Here is a 15265-nt window from a genome sequence, read left to right on the forward strand (position 1 = left end):
CACTTAAAACCTATTTTCTTCCTGGCGAGCGAGTTACATAAGCTAGGTGCAGTCACTGAAATATTTTCGTGCCTACTAGTATCACATGACTTAACCTTGATAATTGATCGTAATTCTAGTGTTTCATTTTTGTAGCGATAATATCAATTGAACTTTAGAAATTCCACATTTATGAATCCCGGAAATGTCTTGTACCAGACCGTATGTTTTAATGTAGCAAATTTGTGTGAGCTTGTAGGTGCGTGTTTGTTTAGACAGTTGGATTTTACCTATGCTTGATTCCCGCTGTGGGTTTTTAAAAATCTGATATCTTAATTCGGAATTATGTTCAAGAAAACTCATATGCTAGTTAATTTTGTACACAGTTGTAGTCAAATGCTACTTAGTTTTTTTTTTAAGTTAAGGTAGCATTGAAATTGTGATCAGGTTGTCGCACAATTTTACAGTCCAAAGAAAATCTCACGTGTCTCTTTTGTTCACTTGTTCTCTTATTTAAAAATAAACTAATACAGACTTTCTATAGATTGTAATAATATTGACAAAACAGCATGTTTTATTTATTTTTATTATTTTTCAATTATGAAATATTAATTACAAAAATCTATGGGTTTCCTTTATGTACAGATAGATATTTTACACATCGTACTATCTTAAGAAATCCCCGTTGGGGAGACGAGGGAGGCTCGCACGCAGAGAGCCGAGGCGAGCGCCGTGGTAGCAGTGGTAGCAGTGGTAGCAGCCTGTCAACAGCGCGTCATCTCCCCGCAGCCGAAATGGGGTTTTCTTGAGAGTGGGTTTACTCCGGCCCGCCCCGCCCTAGATTTCCTTCGGTTCTAATTCTCAAGAAGAGCCCCGTCTCCCGCGTGCTTGCTCAGGCTAATTTCCAATTAACGTTCGTGATCCCGCCCCGCGGTCCCGGGGATGTTTTCCTTGGGAAACTTGCGAGATGCGCCCCCGCCTCCTGCGCCGATTACCCTTCCCAGGCCATCCACACTCCCCGAGCGCGGTATTTGGCTAACATCTCTCTCTCCTCCGCCCTTCTTCTCCTTTTTTTATTTCCGCTTCTTCAATATTTAGGTAGGCGGAGCTCTCTCCCCCGCTCCCTCCCCCACGCAGCTTTATTCGTTTCGGCTGGCTGAGACTCTCGAGAACTCTCGAATGATAGGCTTACGGATGGAAAGTAAGTCCTTTTCGCCCGCCGAGGGCGGCGGATCCAAGAGCCGATCCCTGCTCAGCTTTTGCTCATCTCCCCGGTTGTGTTGGCCAGACTGCCGGCTGTCACGGGCGTTGCCTGATACGCCTTGCTTTGCATGGTTCAGGTGTGACAACGACCGCGTAGTTATGCTTGTGTTGATTTATTGCGTGTAATGCATTCCATTCCTGTAACACCGCTGTGTTAGTATTCAGTGTACGAACACTTTTTTTTAAGATTTCAGGGACTTACGACTAGGGTAGTGTTGTGTAGTTTGTGGAAAACAGAAGGTAATTAGTGGCATTGAGGATTGGAATACTCTAAAAATATTTGCGAAAAAAAGTTTTATATGGCGTTGGAGGTTATACAGTGTAAATATATCTAAGTAATTCTAGTAAAATACCTAAAATATTAACTGTATTGTCTTTACTGTTCATGCTTTAATTCTATCATGACAGATTTTGAAGGAAAAAAAGGTCGTATATATGCTACAAGATAGGAAATAGTTTTTTTGGCTAGAATTATATATTTTTAATAAATTAAAACATCGTCTGCAATTTACAGGTTATATATACATCCCTATAACATTTAGGTTATGTTTCACGTAAAAACATCAAAAACATAGGTAGGTACATATTTCTTGCTGCAGAGGTTCAGATATTTTTATAGGAGGTTCGGTTGAATGCTCTCAAATGTATCCCATTAACGTCAAAGCAAATGTACTTTAAATATTACAACAGTGACTGATGTTTTTTTATTAAAATAATTTAAATTCAGTTTGCTGATGTTTTCATGAAGCGAAATGTGCACGCGAATGGCTACAGTGCAATAAAGATATTAAACAAAAAGCTGGTGGTGTTGATTGGGGGTGTTGGTGGATGATGTTTCTCGTGACCCTGTGCCTCAAATTAAGAGGTTTTTGGCAGAGATATTTCAATCCTTAATTTTGATTTGTAAACTTTAATGTTACAGTAATTTTCGAGTATTAATTTTAATTTATTCTTCTCATTTTACACGCTGGTCCTCAGACATGTTCTCAGCGCCGGAATGGATATTTTGATGATCCTTTGTGGGCCCAGCAAGTAGCCTTATTTTTCTCCCGCCTCTCTGCATAAAGACCCCCTCAAATCACTGCCGGCCTACGTGACACCGTGTGCTTCACTCGGCTGCAACCGAGTTCACCCTCCCTCTCCGAGATCGCCCGAGGTGAGCGATTTCTGTCGTGCTCCGGGTTCAGATTCCCTACCGTCCCGGTACACTGCAGGCCCAGTTGAGCCCAATTACCACTGTGACTGCAGTTTCCACCCACCCCACCCGAACTCGACCAAGAACACTGACAAGCAGTAACAGCCATATTTGGACACAATAAGTAGAGACCTGTAAAATTCGCGATTTCAAATCCCTAAAGGATAGACTCCATGATCCTCTATGCACTCGTGTAAATTACATCTGCTGATTGGTTACCGACTCGTAACACCTGTTGACTGGAATGATCGTGATTATTTAATCCTTATGTTAAAGATTTTTTAATTTTCAGAGTCCTTCAGATAAACTGTGGCCCAATCACTGAAGCAAAATAATATCAAAATTATTTGTACTCTATCCTATCGCGAAATGAATCCGCGAATTTTACAGGTCTCTAACAATAAGGTAATACAAAAAATCATTATATTATTATTTTATACAATTATACAATAAAGCACCATTTAAGTATCTAAAAAATATGTTATTATTTTTTTTTTTTAAATTTTTCCGATCCATATGTTAGGTATACTAAATTTTGCGCAAATCTCAAGCTCGCTTCTGACGAAATTGACTTAATTTAAATGGTTTTTTCTAGCCAGCGCAACTTCTAGGACATTCCTTATCCCGCTAAGGGAACAATTAGTATGTCTTGCAGAGCATGAGCATTGCAGCAACCCGGTGGAAAGAATTGGGGTTGGATCGGAAACACCTCATTCCGTCGCTACAGTATGTTCCGTGGCATTGCGGAAGTTACAGCAAGTCAGTGACTGAGAGGCGGTGTTGGAATGTCGCTGACGTGTTGGTGACGTGGGTAGCTATCGCCAGTGCAAACACTCCCCCGCCCAGGCCGGCAGTCGTCCCAGTTGTCGCGCCGATGGCTTCTCCCGCGTCTGTTTGGTCGGGGATTCCATTCCAATTTTTCCCGTGTTCGCCCGCGCCGGAGACGGAATGCGATACAAATTACCTCCTGGATGTCCCCCCCCCCCCCTTCCCGGTCTCTACGCGACGGAGTATTTGCGGAAGGAGGCGGCTTTCCGCGTTTCCTTCTTCCCCCTTCTTTATCCCTTCTCCCTCTGTCTCCTCTTCCTCAGCGGGCGGCCGCTTCAACGGAAAAGTAATTCCATCCCGGGCCAAGTTTTGATTTTAAAATGAGAAGCAAGAACTTGTAATTTTATTTCGCTCGCGCGCCGGGAGAAAGCTCTCTTCCGTCCGAGTGATTTTTTATTTTTTTTTAAATAAAAGGAGCCGTTGCGAAGGGGGATGGCGGGAGAAATGGCGGCCGGGTCTCGTCGAGGATTGGCAAGGGGGAGGCGGGGTTCAAATCGCGGGTGAAGGGAAGCTGGTTTTTTTTTTGTAGTAATTCCTGGGGAGATTTTTTTCATCTTCGCTCTAGCGGGGAAGCATTTTCCGTAAATTCGTCCCTAATGGACCTTGCAGTAGCTGCCGGGACGTTGTCGCCTCGTCCTGTTCCGGACACGGAGCGACCAGGGTACACGATCAGGCCGTCTGAGCGAACTGCACTGCATGCGCTCCTTCGAACAATTCACTTGTTACTGTGATGTGTGTGTTTTTCACTTTGCGGTGCCCGTACATCGCAGTTATGTACGTAAATCGTGGCATCTATCCGATTTACCCGCCAAGAGAAAGTTATATTTAGGAAAATAATATATTTGGTTTTGAACACTAGGTATCTATTAATTAAAATTTAAAAAAAAATATAATGTTTGTATTATTAGACCTCTCTTCCCGAAAATCAAAACGTTTACCAACCCAAATTGACATAATTAGTAGTGTAGTTAAAAGGGGGCCTCATTTTTATATTTACGCCGAAAGCAGTTTTATGACTAGCGTCAGTCGTATCAAATAGTTTGCAAAAATGAGAATTGACCAATCTATCAAACACTGGTGGTCTCTGGTAGGGTTTCATTTTTGCTCTTTTGCATCACGAATGTATTTTTTTCATACTATGGAAGCAGGAACAAAACAGGTATTTGTTGAGATAGCGTGCCAACTGTATGCAGATTGCAAATGTTTGAGCCTCACAAAGCACCGTGGAGAGGGGAGGACACGGCGCATGCGCCTGGGGAGAGGTACCCTTGACGAGGTGGGAGTTCTCGCGTCCACTCGAGCAGAGTGGTCCGCGCGTGAGGCCCGGGCGTCCAAATATCTCATATGTAAACCTTGCTGAACTCACCGACGCGCAAGAACCTGCTACTTTGTTTAAAGAATCCAAGGTTCGTCGAACATTGACAATACTGAGTTAGCTCATTTTGAACATGAATCAACAATAGCATTCTTATAATATTAGCAAAACCTTCAAAATATTGTTGGAATATACAGCAAAAACCTCATTTCCCCCCCCCCCCCTTCCCCGCTTGTGTTTACATTGTTTATAACGAAACACTGATCTCGGAGTCGGAAACAGGCGTAGTTTGTGCGGAGATGCAGTTATCTGAGATCATCAGAACACTTAGTTTATTTGTTATTGATTGTTTGTCGGAAAGACCGTGAATGGACTGTAATCTGTAGGAGTGTGGTTACTCCCGGGTGCCTGTAGCGTGGCGGTGGTCGAGTGTGAGGCAGCGAGGGTCCTTAGGGCGTCACTCGCGCTGTCGGACCAGCGGTGCAGGCGAGCTTCTTCGCGCCGCTCCAGTCACCGCTATGCACAACGGCTTCCGCTGACAGACCGCAGTACAACTGCAAACATTTGGCAACTCCCTACTTACAAATGTCAAACAAACGGGTGTGTTTGTGTGCCGCGAAGAGCACTCATTTGTATCGAGCAAGGTTGACACAGTCTTATAAAGTTTATGTCCAATCCCGGTGATATAGTTAGGCCTACTATAAATATGTGTCGGTGTTTAGTCGTGTTTTAAAAACATTACTATTAGCTGTAAATAATAAAGTGTTAAATATCGTGAAACTTGAAATACAAATTATGTGACTATTCATATTAAGGTACGATGTTGAAATTGTCAGTAAACCCTAGAAACAGAATAATGACAGATATACCTAGTATGACCAAGACAAAATATATATTGCGAAACAAGGTTTTAAATGTGTGTGGAGGTCTGTAACTCCATTACTGTTTTCTTAAGTTAATTTTTTTCTGATGTAGCTGCTTATTCTATCGTCTTACTTCTAGTGGAAGAATATATTGAACTTTTTTTTATACTTTTAACTTTTTGTTGAAACTCAAGTTATCTTGGTTGTTTTCCGTACACTAAGTCCCTAGAAAACACTTCAGACAACTCTTAACTTTTCTTCTTGTAGTTTTATTGAAGCGCATTGACGGACCCGGGACATCTTGGTATATATATGTTTAGTTTTTATCCCGTGTTCTAACATCTTCAGTTGTTTCCATTTTTGCGAAGCCGAATAGTCCGTGCATGCTGTAACTCCCGCGCGACATCCCGCCGCTCTGTTTGTTCCTCGTGTGTCAGTTAGTTTGAGCGCTAGAGAAACCCGACTGCGAGGCCGGGCAGACTTGTAGCTTTGAATATATATACTGTATAGAAGTCGCCAGCCCAGGTTAACATTTCTAATACGGTTTGAGGTAGTTGGTTAATTCACCGCCGCAATCGCCACCATCTCTAGGGCATCGACTTGTGGTGGTCCCTAGCGGACAAGTGCCGAACTCTTCAAACACCCCTTCCCCCTCATGTTGAACGACCTTGAGCTGCAGTGAATGATAGGTGGGGGGTACGGGGAATGACACCGGGCGACAGTGCTGCGCTCTAACGTGTAAATAACAACTATAACGACACAGGGCGTTACGGCAGCGCACTGCAGCGGTGAAGTTCCCAAGCTGCTCATCATACGCTTCTGAAAAACGTAGAGTAAATCCTATCCACTCGTGACTTCTATACAGTATATATATTGAAAGCTTGTAGCGACGTCTGTGGAGGATTGAAGCCCGCAGCCCCTGCAGCGAGCCACTTCCCGCCGGCGCGGATGCCAGACCTGTCCGCGCGCTTGGCAACACCCGTGCCGCGCGTTTTCTTTTCTGTCTGTTCGTGGCTTTTTGACGTCATAGCGTCTTATAAATCGATGAACGAAGAAGCATGACTCATTGTCACGTTCCGCCTGAGCCGAACGTGCAAGAACCGGCCAACCACCGTGCGAGATAATCTTCTATAATATCAAACAGGTTAAGGCGGGCTTTTTAACTAATTGCTCGTGATTATATTTAAGCAAATTATTTAAATTAAATTTGCAATAACTGTAAATAATAATTGAAAATTAAAAAGTATGCAATTTTTAATCAATGTTTTCTTATGACGTTATCACATAAAATTATCGTCTGTAAACCGACTTTACAGACAACCCCCTTTTTTAAACTGTGTGAACATCTTAGCTCTCAGTATACGGCATTTGGTAGGAGTAATTTCGTGGGGAAAAAAATGAACGTAATTTGAAGAACGGAAATGTGACACAAAGATGACGGACTCACGTGTATCAACATAAACCCGTGTATAGTCACTTTCGTAAACATTAGGGTGCATACCAAACGTATCGGTGTGCCAAATGAAACTTTATGTTAGTGAAACTACACCGGTGTATATATTTGGTAAACTATAATTGTCATGGTAAAAAGTGAACTCAAGTATTAAAATACCTAAGAAACTGGCATTACAATGATTATACTACGCATCCTCCTTGCAATATGTAAACTGGCTCGGTAGCACAGCGCGCTTGTTTACCTCAAGGTTGGTTTTAGTAACTATTTAAGCATAAACAAATAACCAAACATTGACTTAGTGTTGCAATGTGTATTTTAAAACGTTTCTGGTTGATATTTTGGTAATGCCATAGAAGTATAACTCATAACGTGTGCGGAAGCTTTAAAGTATTAACTGTTTAGTAAATTTTAACATGATGGATAGTATTTTAGTAAAATTCTTTTGGAAAACAGTTTATTTGCGGTATGAACAACATCAGAACACATAAATGTGCTCGTTATGAAGGTTACATGTTTACACATCAGTGGCGAGTACTAAAAGACTATCTCACGTTTTTTTAAAATACAGTTAACCTATTTTATTTTTTATTCATCACAACTCACACATCACCTACACACTAATCAATGTTGCCAACACTTGCGGTAATTGTGTACGTTGTACGGTAATCGCAAAAAAAAAATACGGTTATTTTGACATAAGATACAGCCTTATTGCATAGCACCTTATATCAATCACATATTTCGTATTTTTCAAAATGTAATAAGTAGAAACCAAAACTATATTCGTCACTGTCCTAAACGTTCAATTCTTCTTACTTTTTAGAGGTTGTGTACCAATCAGAGATGATAGAATTTCCAAAATGGCAATACGGAAGTAAATGATTAGAATAATCCGTAATTGAGTTGGTACTAATTTTTAAAAAAATAAATCATGAATGATTTAATTTCTTAATAATATTCAGTCATAAATGTTGTATTGATGTTTTCACTGTAGATATTGGCAACACCTTGGTGCGTGTTTACATCGACACTTGCATTGCTGCAACAAGGCGCCTTTTCTTCATCTGCGAATCAGACACAGACAGAAAGGTGGTACAGCCCATATTATTTTAATTTTACATGATGTTAGTATCAAATTCCATACCTCTATATTATGGATCATGGTTGGTTGACCGGTGCGGAGGCTGGTTTGAGTCCACAGCCATCGCCATGGCGTGACCGATGTAGAGGCAGTGTGATTCTGCGATGGTTTATGTAATACAAACTAGCATGTTAAATCTTTTGTTTAATTACCCTAAAGCCAAGCTCGTGCAAAATAATTGTGTACAGTTCATTACAATCTTTCTCGATTATTTAATTGAATAATTTTTTTGCCGTTGTAATGAAATTCTGTTAATTAGCTACTTATTTAATACTTTTCTAAAAATAGTTAAGTTCAATTTATTAAGTAGTTATAATTATTGAGTGTTTTGCGTTAAATTCCATTATGTTTAGGAAGTGTTTTTATCCCTATTTTGATTTAATTTTTTCAAAAGTACAACGTTTTTCATAACTCTGTAAAAAAATTGTTAAGAAGTTTAAGGAAGAGTTTTCGTTTTCGTTTACGTTTAGTTTTCTTGAAAAATTCTAAACCGACAGTTTCGTTTTCGTTTCGCTATAGAATAGTCTAACAGAAGTTGCACAACCCTTTTATAAATTATTACGTGTAGACGCATTTCCTAGGCTTCGATTTTCCTGCCATAGCTATTCGAATTTTTGGTTTTGATATTTAAAGAGGTTCTTAGGAGAAAAAAAGTGTGATAGGTAAAACAGTTTAAATTGGGAACACATGCCAAAGCAAAGCCATTCCCCTAAAAGTTTCACTTTAAAACTTAACGTTTGCGAAACATAAGCCTCAAATTGTTTATAATTTTTTTTGGGTTACATAAGTTTGGTTTTCACACGTTATTTTAATTATTTAATTTTGATTTTTTCCTGTTATTTAAAGTTAATTAAAAAAATTAAATATATATATTTTTTTCAAATCAACACGACAGCTTTCTTTCATTGGTTGTTCTGTCACTTGCGCGGTGTTTCACAGGTCGCAAATAACTTTCCGTTATTTTTATTTATTATATTTTTATTTATTTTTTGTTGTGGCCACCAGACCACAAATATAAAAGAGCTTCCGTGATAAAAAATATCCAGTAACGTCCCTTTAAAAAAACAATAGAGAGCCTTAAAGAGTGTGTAAGTATAACTTGTTTCTCGTCTCCACGGAGCTAAGATCTGGGAGCTGAAAGCTGAGAGCTGAGAGCTGAGAGCTGAGAGCTGAGAGCTGGGAGCTGAGAGCTGGGAACTTAGTGCTGAGAGCTGAGAGCTGGGAGCCGTGAGCTGGGAGCTGAGAGCTGGGAGCTGGGAGCTGTGAGCTGGGAGCTGAGAGCTGAGAGCTGGCAGCTGGCAGCTGAGAGCTGAGAGCTGGGAGCTGGGAGCTGGGAGCTGAGAGCTGAGAGCTGAGAGCTGGGAGCTGGGAGCTGAGAGCTGAGAGCTGAGAGCTGGGAGCTGGGAGCTGGGAGCTGGGAGCTGGGAGCCGTGAGCTGGGAGCTGAGAGCTGGGAGCTGGGAGCTGTGAGCTGGGAGCTGAGAGCTGAGAGCTGGCAGCTGAGAGCTGAGAGCTGGGAGCTGGGAGCTGGGAGCTGAGAGCTGAGAGCTGAGAGCTGAGAACTGGCAGCTGAGAGCTGAGAGCTGAGAGCTGGGAGCTGGGAGCTGAGAGCTGAGAGCTGAGAACTGGCAGCTGAGAGAGCTGGGAGCTGAGAGCTGGGAGCTGAGAGCTGAGAGCTGAGAGCTGGCAGCTGGCAGCTGAGAGAGCTGAGAGCTGGGAGCTGAGAGCTGAGAACTGAGAGCTGGGAGCTGTGTGCTGGCAGCTGGCAGCTGAGAGCTGAGAGCTGGGAGCTGAGAGCTGAGAGCTGAGAACTGAGAGCTGGGAGCTGGGAGCTGTGTGCTGGCAGCTGGCAGCTGAGAGCTGAGAGCTGTGAGAGCTGAGAGAGCTGAGAGCTGGCAGCTGGCAGCTGAGAACTGAGAGCTGGGAGCTGTGTGCTGGCAGCTGGCAGCTGAGAGCTGAGAGCTGAGAGCTGAGAGCTGGGAGCTGAGAGCTGAGAGCTGAGAACTGAGAGCTGGGAGCTGGGAGCTGTGTGCTGGCAGCTGGCAGCTGAGAGCTGAGAGCTGTGAGAGCTGAGAGAGCTGTGTGCTGGCAGCTGGCAGCTGAGAACTGAGAGCTGGGAGCTGTGTGCTGGCAGCTGGCAGCTGAGAGCTGAGAGCTGAGAGCTGGGAGCTGAGAGCTGAGAGCTGAGAACTGAGAGCTGGGAGCTGTGTGCTGGCAGCTGGCAGCTGAGAGCTGAGAGCTGGGAGGCGCCGAACAGCGGCCCGCGGTGTGGCCGGGTGGTCCTCGCGTGGACTCCTCCCACGTTCTAGAGGCTGCAGCTCGCTTCCAGCCCGGGCCCAGCGCGCTGTAATTTGCTAATGGACGCCGCCCTGTCCCCTCCCCTCCCCACCACTCCACTCTGTCCTCGGCTCCTGCGAATGTGATTAGCCGGCGAGAGAAGCTTTGATGCGTCACAACGGCTCGGCTGGCGTGGAGGGGTTGCCGCTCCCTCCCTCCTGCGGGCCACACTCGAACTGGCGATGTGCTCTACCCTTGGTGACGGCTGGGTCCTTACTGTCATATCGATGTGTCCCGCGCTCCTGGAGCACACGGGGTTCCGAAGCATAGGCAAGCGAGGGCGAATCCAGAATGATGGTCAGGGGAAAGCAAAATTAAATTTTCTACTACAATATTAGTTTATTTAGAACTAAAATATTTAGTACTTTTTATGTGTGTCTTAAAAACGTACTGCCATCTATAACACTGCAGTTAAATAATACTGAAATAAGTTTAGTAAACCTAAATAAGGAATTAGGAGAAAATTAAAAAAAAAATTATTTTCATGGTTTCCCCCTCCTTTCTGGATCCGTCTGGATTCTATAACTTTACTTCTCTCAAAATTAAAATTTTTAACTAATCCAGTGTCAATCAGAAATGCGATTAAAACCTAATTAATGTCTTAATTGTCTTTAGAGCCCGCACGTCACTGTCCGAAAACACAAGTCCGCCTCCACTTCCAGGCATCGCGTCACCAACTCGCAGCTCAGCATCAGTGTCGCCACCGACCTCTCGCAACCTGCGGCCAGGTTCTTATACACAGCGTCCCAGTGTCAGTGGCATATTTAACAACAAATCATACATCAAATTGAAGGTAAACTAACCTAGTTTCTCTTACAAATGTTCAATATGTGCACCTTTAGTTATACGACACACATCCAACCGATGACCAATTATTCCCACGCTTTAGTTAACACGTCCGTGATAATGGAAGCATTAGCCTATTTAGTTCCGTGTCTCAACTCTGACAAATAAATAGGTAGTGGTGTAACAAACTTGCTGTCTTTTATAAAGCCCCAAAGAATGGAGTTATGTCAGGTGAACGTGAAGGCCACCGAAAAAGAGCTTTGTCGTCTCGGCCATTACGACCAATCCAACGGGCAAGGACTTCGACGTTCAACCACTCTCGTACAAAGATATTCCAATGGGGAGGGACTCCATCCTGTTGCTGAATAAAGTTTACAGGTTCGCCTTCTGCTAATTGGGGAAATTTTTTCTCAGTAGTCGCCATTTTGCGTAGGTTGGCGCTTCAAGCGAGAGAAAACAACAAAGTAGCTCTCGCACATTCTGTTATTTAAAACTCTGTGAGTTACTCTTTAATTGTTACCTTAACCAACACTCGACAAAGCTTTACAGCTGATGCTATCAAACTGTATAACTGGGACATTGTTTTATGGACATGCTGGGTTGATGTGTTGTACCTGTGGATGGTGTGGAAAGACGTGGGGAAGGGGGGGGGGGGGGTAGATACCATTCTGGGCGACTGTCGGCGTCCCAACGAGACGTCGCTCCAGTTGCATGCCACGAGTCAGGCTTGGTGGCGCACCGCCGTTCCCCGCCACACACTCCAGCATTCCAGGCTAGCCAACCTAGCCAGCCAGCGCTATGCCGGGCTCACACATACCCAGCATTTTGTAACACATGCTATTTTTCACCGATATCTAGGCTATTTTGTTACCACGTTTGTCTATCTGTTTCTGTTCGGTAAACATGTTCAATCGATTTTTAACTAACTTCCCTGTGAGCTAGAGACTTGTAATTTTGAACCACAACTGGATGACAATGAAATCTTGCCTGTCTAGTTGTTTGTTTGGTACAAATGTTTGATTTTATATAGAAATGGTCCCCGGATCCGGGGCGTTAGGCTACGTGCTGAACAGTACAGTGTTGCGGGATGCATAACTCAGCACTGCGCAGGCGGTGCCCACATCACCGACTGCTCCAGGTTTTAGTTTTCAATAGGATTGCGGTTGGAATAACTTAATAAACACCATTTATAAATTACTCAGGAATGTTATTTGATGCTCTTTACAAATTCATTAACACTATTAACCCTAAATTTCACAGCCTGGAAAAAAATACAATTCTAAATCTTTTCTCTGCGTTAAGACATTTTCAAAATGTAAAAAAAAAATGTCTCTGAATTTAATTATTTTTAATTACTTTTTGATATGACCTTTAAAAAATAAAAAATAACAAGGGGGAAATACATACAGATAATTATAAATAATTTGTAATTTGCTTTAGAAGAAAATTCAGCCTTTAATTTGCCCAAAATAAAATATAGGTGAGTGTATATATATATATATATATATATATATATATATAACAAGCTGAAACAACTAGATAGGGTTTTATGCGCTTTCTTCAGCCAGTAAGAAACTCACAAACACTTTATAACTTCGTGGTGGAAAAGTCATCGATTTATGGACTAAAAAGCAGAATATAATTAAATAAAAATTTCATAAACCACATTTATAAATACGAATAAAAAGTATATAATAGTTTTCATCATAGCTTCATAGAGATTTATAACTTCATACATATTCCTGTCGCCATTATAGATTGTCCAGAAAATTTGTAATTGTGAAATTTAAATAGTTATCAAAATACTTGTACGATTTTTAAAAAAATGCAATGCGTGCAATGGAATAGTCACTGAAAATTTTATTGCACTGCAAATGAAATGAACTATTGTGTGAGTTTTCACGACAGCTACTCCCTACATTCCTTGTTATTACCTAATGCATATGTACCACGGTACAAGTATTTTCATTGGTATTAAAAATTCACAATCTCAAATTTTCTGTAATGGGGTTAGGAATCTGTATTGGTTTATAAATTTTTATGGGGCTAAGAGAAATTATTTTATACTTTTTAGTTCGTTTTAAAAACGTGGTATATTAAAAAGTATATTTAATTTTTATTTTACCTTTTTAATGTTGATAAAATCATATGTTCCTCTGTTTTTTACATTCCATTTGGAAGCGAGTTGATAAATTATAAATCATGTGCTTATTTTTTGTTGTTGTAAATAATGCAGAATTTTATATTTCCTGTTTAGTTGGATTTTGGTTTCAATTGTAGCTTTAGCAAAATAAAATAAACTTTTTTTTTTACCAGATAATAACATTTTAATAAATCGTAAACACTTCAACATCGATACTTTTGTATCAATGCACCATGCACGGTAAGACATAATAAATAAAACATGAGTGTTCGCCACTTCCCCCCCCCCCCCATTTTTTGCCAAGCATATACATAAACACAGGTTAGTTTTTTTTTCAGTGTAAAAAAATGAGATATTTTCAAAACTGCATCTCTCGCTGAATTGGATTCGGTTATATCTTTCTCCCTAATAAGACCAATACCATCTTAGGAATATAATCACAACTATATTTAAAAAATAACAATTTATTTTCAATTTTTATTAATAATTCTAAATTTAACATGCCACTACTTAACAATATATTGCGTGATAATGCGTGTACGGACACGACTTGTAACAATTTAATTTGATGAATGGATAAGACCAAGGCGATGCTCTTAGGAGAGACAGTGGAAAGCCTTTTCCTCCGCCACTAATTGTCATGTCTAGGCACACCATTCGCTGTACGCTATTCTTTTGTTTCGCCGATGTCACGGCCGCATTCGGCCAACGTTATCTTCAGTTGTTTTTACGAGGGTTATAGAAAAAAAACTCTGGTTGCGCGTGAGCGAGAAATGGGCGGAGATAGCAACATCATTATTACGGCCCTGTGAGCAGGTGTTCAGTAGCTATCTAGAAGTGGAATTAGAAGCTTCTGATGCAGTCGTCTCGTCCGCTACATCGGTTGAAAATGAACATTTGTCACCGAAAATCAGGCCTCTGCGGTGACACTCGAACGAGCCACCCAGAACGAGCATCGAGGCAGGCTGGATCCCGGTATCGTGTTGGTTCGTGATCGAGCTCTCGACCGCACAGCGCTGGACACACTCGAGTATTCTTGCAGCAGTTCCGCTGGGATACCCCGTACAACCCGGGTTCTGCACCGAGCATTACTCACCTCGTCAGGAACACGGAACAGTGACTTGCATGGCACCGCAAAGTACATCGCTGGTGTTGCAGAGCGCCTTCATTCCCAGGCCGCAGACATTTTGTAGAAGGCTTTTCATGACAAGAGCTTCAATGTGTATGGCGATTATTGCGAAGTGTTAAGTACAATAACAATCTACATTTGCACGTTGTAAATATGTTATCCTTAGACCGCATGGTTCCAATTTTGAATCTTGGGCAAGCTTATGTGTTTGTATACTTAGATTATTTCTAAGTCTCCCGCCCTCCTCCGTAGATCCAATCATTTTCACAACATAAATGGATCTTTTTTCCAAGTAACGACTTTATCTTTTATTTCCGGAGGGTATAGTTTGTGTTGAGAAAATTTCGTTTCCTTAGAGTCCTGAAACCTAAATTTAAAACAAAATTTTTTGATACTAATGAATTTAATACTAGTACATAAAAGGTTTAATGACAAAGCCTACATGCTAACGGTTACTTTAAACCTACACACATACTCTCGTTCATGCCAGTTAATGTGTGAAATAACTCACAAAACCGCCGCTAGAGGTCAGAGGTGGTACATTCGAATGCTCGTGTCCAGACCTTGAGACAGGTCGTCCCTGCTCGGGGTTAAGGACCGGTCATTCCTCTGGAGGGGGGGGGGGGAGGTGGATATTTGCAGGTGCCGTTAGAACTGTGCTCTGCTGAGCCTGGGGACGTGCCGGGACGTTGGGGAAACTGAGTGCTGGACATGACTGGAATTGCTCGCGTAAGGCGCGGTCTTAGAAACGGGCTGCTCTGATAGCTTGCAGGGCATAGCAGTTCTTGTCACGGCTGCAGGGAGAATTGCAGGCGACGGGCGTGCGCCAAA

The 15265-nt window shown here is 42.0% G+C and overlaps 1 protein-coding gene across 7 annotated transcripts in view; it reads left to right on the plus strand.

Moving 5' to 3' along the window:
- LOC134541511 (S phase cyclin A-associated protein in the endoplasmic reticulum) overlaps positions 1-15265 on the plus strand; it is a 236805-nt gene that overhangs the window by 99606 nt on the left and 121934 nt on the right. The window contains exon 23 of one of the 7 annotated variants that reach the window (XR_010076648.1): positions 10992-11169. The exons of the other annotated variants lie outside the window; for them this stretch is intronic. The gene's annotated coding sequence lies outside the window, so the exon portion shown is untranslated. The remainder of the gene's footprint in view (positions 1-10991; positions 11170-15265) is intronic. 7 annotated transcript variants of the gene reach the window in all.

This window comes from Bacillus rossius (assembly GCF_032445375.1).
Source record: "Bacillus rossius redtenbacheri isolate Brsri chromosome 4 unlocalized genomic scaffold, Brsri_v3 Brsri_v3_scf4_1, whole genome shotgun sequence".
NCBI lineage: Eukaryota > Metazoa > Arthropoda > Insecta > Phasmatodea > Bacillidae > Bacillus > Bacillus rossius.